At 48.3% G+C, this 6067-nt stretch overlaps 1 non-coding gene across 1 annotated transcript; it reads left to right on the plus strand.

The window, feature by feature from the left end:
- The first annotated feature begins 3649 nt into the window (after nucleotides 1–3649).
- On the plus strand, nucleotides 3650–3793 carry LOC136143167 (small Cajal body-specific RNA 20). The gene has a single exon (XR_010657864.1). It is a non-coding gene; the product is annotated as a small Cajal body-specific RNA 20 (non-coding RNA).
- Nucleotides 3794–6067: the final 2274 nt, after the last annotated feature.

Genomic DNA, 6067 nt, shown 5'->3' on the forward strand with positions numbered 1-6067 from the left:
GAAGGAGCTACGATATGCTTTCCGTACCTGGGGGTGGGCGAGAGGGGGTGAGAAGAGCCACATGCAGGCCTGGACAGTCTCCTCGTGTGTTACCTTCGCAGAGGTAGGCCCCTCCCCCTCCGCTAGCGTGGTTTCTCTCCACACGTGCCCTCCACAACAGGGAAGGCGGTGAACAGAACTGGGAGAGAAGACGATGGTGCCCCGCTCCCTCTCTTCCGTAAAGCCCTATGAGTAGTCACTGCAGAAGTGTCCCTTGGAGTCCTCCTTGTACCTGAGCTGGTCACCATGAATGGGCTTCAGGCCTGCTTTGAAACACACTATTCTACCATTCGAGACTCACACCACCCGTTTTGCACATTTAGGTGGTCCCATTGGGGCAGGGTGTGGGGAGCATGGGTGCTGGGGGAGAGGGTGGAAGAGAACAGGTGGGTCTGTGTAAACACCTCACGGGCACCTGGCAAACTTCTGAGATGTGCATGGCCTATGATGGTGACTCAGGGCTGTAACTGCATGAAAGGAGGCCTCTTGGGCATTTGGTCTGTATGGCGTTGGCTTAGCAATTTCCATCAAATTTACTAACCCCATGTGACACAGAGAACAACTATGCAGAGAACTCACAACTTTATTGAAAATACAAAACATGCCCTAAAACAGTGGGTCAAGGACTCTACTTCTAATTAATATACTTTGCAGGACTTTGGGGAACTCTTCTTGGTGGTGAGGTATGCAGAACATGAAACTGGCTCAAAGGCCCTTTGGAAAAAACTGTCACAGACACAATTCAATAGAAAGTTGGGGCAGCTGAAGGATCTCCAATGGAAAGGAATGACGCCATGCCACATGAGGGCACCTACAGTGAAGCACGTGGGGAAAATGACAGGGCGGAGGAGGCAACAGCATAGGAGGAAAGGGTGCCATGGGCGGCCTGGGTGGCTCAGGCGGCACGGGTGGCACGGGCAGGTTAGGTGGCATGGGAGGCATGGGTGGCATGGGCGGCATGGGCAGCAGAGGCAGCTCCAGCGGCACTTGCTCCACAAAAACGTGGACCCAATCCAGCTCCTGAAGCAGAATGGCACGGCAGTGTTCACACAGGCTGATGACAGCAGGGAGGACCGGGGGCACGTGGGGCACGTTTCTGAGCATTACTGCCCTCTGATGTCTCCAACACTTGGCCCTTCTACTCTTAAACCAAACCTTCAAGCAGAGAGAAAAAGGGATTGATTAGTATATTGAGCATTTCATGTCAGACATGAAAAATTTCAGCAGGGAGCTCTCGGTGCCTTGAAGATTTGAAAGTGCATCAGGAGAAGCTATTTCCTTCTTGCTAAAGTATCTTAGGATATGTAGCTGAAGGCGCTCCCTTCAGCCGCCCTCCCCCCCAACAGCGAGCACCGACTATGTGCCAGGCTCTGGATTGGCATATGGCTTTGTCTCTCCCCTCCCACCTTTACTATTATTTCCCCCACTCTTACACGCAGGTGGAGCTGACCAACTGCGCTCTGTCCCTGCTGTTATTACTATGCCTGGTAGGTCTGCGTCCTGACAACTGACCGTCAGCTCCAGCTGCCACTAATCCCTACTCATTGGGCAGGTGTCACCTTAGTTATGGGGGAAGTTGAGCATAGGAAAAAGTGGGTGCCTTTTAAAATCATACTGAGGGGAACGGTCCCCATTTTGAAAAACCCATCTTTGGTTACAGTAAATAATCAACAGGAGTGGGTTGGATTTTTAAACAAAGTTTTCCCTGAGGATGACTAAAAAGGGTCATTCATCCTCTGGAACCTTGGGATAGTTAAAAAGATGGAGATGGTATTGTGAGGGAGGTTTGGTCATGGGGGGCCCAGGGACTTTGTGGCTTGTCCTGCTGGACACCGGCGGAACTGAAGCCCTGGACACTGCCTTAATATTAGACTATAGGGGTAATGAATGCTTAGACGAACTCAGCCCAAATTTACTAAAACTCTTACAATCTTTGCCCAGACAAGAGTTTGGGGGAAAGAGGCATACCATTGTCACCACTGTCAATTCTGCACACTCCAACCTGCCCCACCCTCCAAACCTTCCTGGGCTCAGGACCAGCTCAGCTCACTCCGCTCTGGCTACAGTTGCAGGGCCTTGGACCAGAGCCTCTGGTGCCCAGCAAGGTTGCGCCCTCTAGGAGCTGCTAATCAACCAGGAGATCCCCATCCTGTCCCTTAGGCTTAAGTCAAGAGGGCGCAACCTGCATTTTAGGAAGACAGCCGACAACCACGTGAGTGAGGGGTCACAGAACGGCTCCCCCCTAAACATCTGCCAACTATTAACAACTGAGAGTAAAACCTGTGCTGGGGGCTGCACTGCTCCCTCAGCATCTCAGTTAATGGAATTATGCCATATTTAGATTTCTGGATGTTTCCACGCGGCAAATTTTACATGAGACCAAGGCCTCCTCTCTCTGTCGCCCCATTTTCCCTCTCCCTTCATAGTATTTGGGTCCTTCTGCTGCATGAATATGTAGTCAAGAAAAGCCAGTGTAATAGAGCTCACTTTGGGGGGTTCGAGTGTACCAATGGTCAAATCTGCATAAATATAAGCAATGTGCAACGCTGGCTATGTGAGGTTCAGGCTGACACTACTTCCATATTTCCAATACTGGTTTCATAAAACAACTCCTACTGTCCTTGCAAACCAAGGGAGGGTGTCCATTAAATGTTTCTTTGGGAGGCTCACGGTGTACAGTTTGGAAATAGATGAAAACATTCTCCCGTCTTCTTCATGTGTTTCTTGTTCCTCCTTTTGCCTTCATAACTCCATTAAGAGACCACTACGTAAACCCAGGAGAAGCAAGCCACCAAAACTTCAGTTTTTCTTTTCCTCTGAGCTTGCTTTGCCTGCTTGAGAAAGCAGAGGTCTGCGCCTCCCAAGCCCTGGCCAGACCTGACTGTGAGCCCAGCCCGTGGCCTTAGGCCGCCAGCACTGCTTTCCAGACCCCACCACCAGCTCTGCAGCCCGTGTCCATCACTGCCCTCACACACGCTCTCTGCAGCAAAGCTAGTGAACCCATCCCGATTCTTCTTTTTCTCTCTTTCTTTCTTTTCTTCTTCTTTCCCCCCACAAATACTCCTTTGATTTAACTTAGGCTTTTCTATAGTCTCAAATAATCACTCCTGATCCTTTGACTCACAAACTACTCATCACTGGAAGAGCATAAGTATTTCACCTTACCACAGGTAAGAATCCTGCCTGTACTAAGAGTCATCCTCCACTACCAACAAATTCCACACACCCCATCTCTTCCTAACAGTACCTCATAAAGGAAGAAAAGCCTAAGGGTCAGAAATTCCTCAAGAGACTATTCATGAATGCATTTGGTTGTCTCAAAACTTTGAAGGTGTGAGGAATCCTCATGGCGTACGTTCCACTCTGTATAACTCTTTTCCACCTTTCTCAGGTCGGTGAAACTTTGTTTGAAATTGTTGTTTTAGTTTGTTTTGCTCTTTAGACATATTTCAAAGGTTGCAACTCGCCCTCCCACCTCCACTATAATGCAAAACCTACTGTGTTAGCAACGCTTTCAGGCTGGCATATCAAAGAATTCCAGAAAATGAGGATTTAGGGCTGCCACTCTCTCCACTACTTTACCAAACACTTAGAAACTCCAACAGGAGAGGGCCTCTCTCCCATGGGGCTGTGTGTAGGGGGCGAGGGGACCTCTTCTCCTCAGCCCTTGGGCTGGAAGCGCAGATCAGCCCTGGGGGATCCCTGTCGGGGCTGCCATGAGCTGGGCACCCTTGTTTTCCTACCTCAGACGTTTGTAGTTGCTGGGAGCCCCTACTTGGTTTACACCAGGCTGGGCCTTACGTGGCAGCACTGGGCACGGGGCCTCTGGCTTTCCTTCCCAGGACACTGCCAGGCTCTCATGGGCTGATCCTGGCCTAGGTTGTCCCCAGGCAAGGACGTATGCACCCCCAACAAGTGATCACCTACTGTACAGACACCCGCCAGTGAGGGGGCCTCTCAACCTCCTGCCCTCCTAGACACAACTGCTTGTTCCCGGCGGATGTCACCTGGAACGGGGTCCAGGCACGGAGGCTGTTGTAGAAGGGCTTCTGAGGCCACCTCAGTTGGGAGGAAGCTCACCGTTTTCCCTGCCTGGTTTGACCTGGGCGCCAGCCAGGCCGCTCCAGCCCTCAGCCCCCAGCTGTGTCTCCTGCACAGGGTCCCGTGCAGGATTGTGAGGCGGGGGTGGCGAGGAAGAGCCCTGAGTGGGTGCTGGAGAAGAAGGGCACCGCGGGCGTCAGGGCAAGGAAGTCAGACCTGCCCCTCAGCACACTGGCAGCAGCTCAAGCCCTGCCCTAGGCAGCTGCCTCCAGTGGGACAGCTCAGGGACCCAAAGCCTGTGAGCTGTGCCACCCAGCCCGGGCCCTCGCCTCTGGAAAGTGTTCGACATTCAAGTGCCTCCTTCATCAGCTGACAAAATGGTGTTTTACAAAAGTTCTAAAAGATTCTAAAGACCTAAAAGTATTTTCTTTGCTAACCAAAGTTCTGAGAGCATCTTACTTTGTTCTAAAAGCAAGAAACCACTCTCTGTGGAAAAGATAACAAAAGAACAGCTGCGGGAGGAGCAGACTTGGACTCTACGCTCTCCCCTCCGCATCAGCGTCACCTTCACTAAACATACATCAGTTGCTCGTCTGTTGTGTTCTGAGTGTGAATTATCCCCTCACTCTAATGCCTAAGTATTCACATATTCACTCCTTATGCAAAGCATTTATGCCTGGTTTTAAATAACTTAATATACTTGGGCTCCTCGGTGCATTAATTTGAATAATTGCCACTTCAGACTTAACCTCAGTGTGACTCCACACAGAAGTGGTACCTAAAGGATGCCAGTGTTAGAAGGAATTGAACGTGTGTGTGAGTGTGTGTGTAGAATTCAGAGACATATAATGTATAAGTTTATATAGGTAGAGTCTATACAAAGATATATATATATATGTATATATATATACACACACACATATATGTATATATATACACACACATATATATATCTGTGTGTATATATATGTATACACCTTTGTATAAACTATACCTATATACATACATTTGATTATGGATCTCTATCCATCTCCTCAAGCACATATGAAGTCAATTGCTCAACAATAGGTTCTTTTTTTTTTTTTTTTTTTAACATCTTTATTGGGGTATAATTGCTTTACAATAGTGTGTTAGTTTCTGATTTATAACAAAGTGAATCAGCTATACATATACATGTGCTCCCATGTGTCTTCCCTCTTGCGTCTCCCAACCACCCACTCTCCCCCTCCCACCCCTCCAGGCTGTCCCAAAGCCCCGAACTAATATCCCTGTGCCTTGCGGCTGCTTCCCCCTAGCTATCTACCTTACTACGTTTGTTAGTGTGTATATGTCCATGACTCTTTCTCGCCCTGTCAAAACTCACCCTTCCCCCTCCCCATATCCTCAAGTCCGTTCTCCAGTAGGTCTGCGCCTCTATTCCTGTCTTATCCCTAGGTTCTTCATGACATTTTTTCCCCTTAAATTCCATATATATGTGTTAGCATACGGTATTTGTCTTTGTCTTTCTGACTTACTTCACTCTGTATGACAGACTCTAGGTCTATCCATCTCATTACAAATAACTCAATTTCATTTCTTTTTAAGGCTGAGTAATATTCCATTGTGTATATGTGCCACATCTTCTTTATCCATTCGTCCGATGATGGGCGCTTAGGTTCTTTCCATCTCCGGGCTATTGTAAATAGAGCTGCAATGAACATTTTGGTACATGACTCTTTTTGAATTTTGGTTTTCTCAGGGTATATGCCCAGTAGTGGGATTGCTGGGTCATATGGTAATTCTATTTGTAGTTTTTTAAGGAACCTCCATACTGTTCTCCATAGTGGCTGAACCAATTCACATTCCCACCAGCAGTGCAAGAGTGTCCCCTTTTCTCCACACCCTCTCCAGCATTTATTGTTTCTAGATTTTTTGATGATGGCCATTCTGACTGGTGTGAGATGATATCTCATTGTAGTTTTGATTTGCATTTCTCTAATGATTAATG

This window comes from Phocoena phocoena, chromosome X (assembly GCF_963924675.1).
Source record: "Phocoena phocoena chromosome X, mPhoPho1.1, whole genome shotgun sequence".
NCBI lineage: Eukaryota > Metazoa > Chordata > Mammalia > Artiodactyla > Phocoenidae > Phocoena > Phocoena phocoena.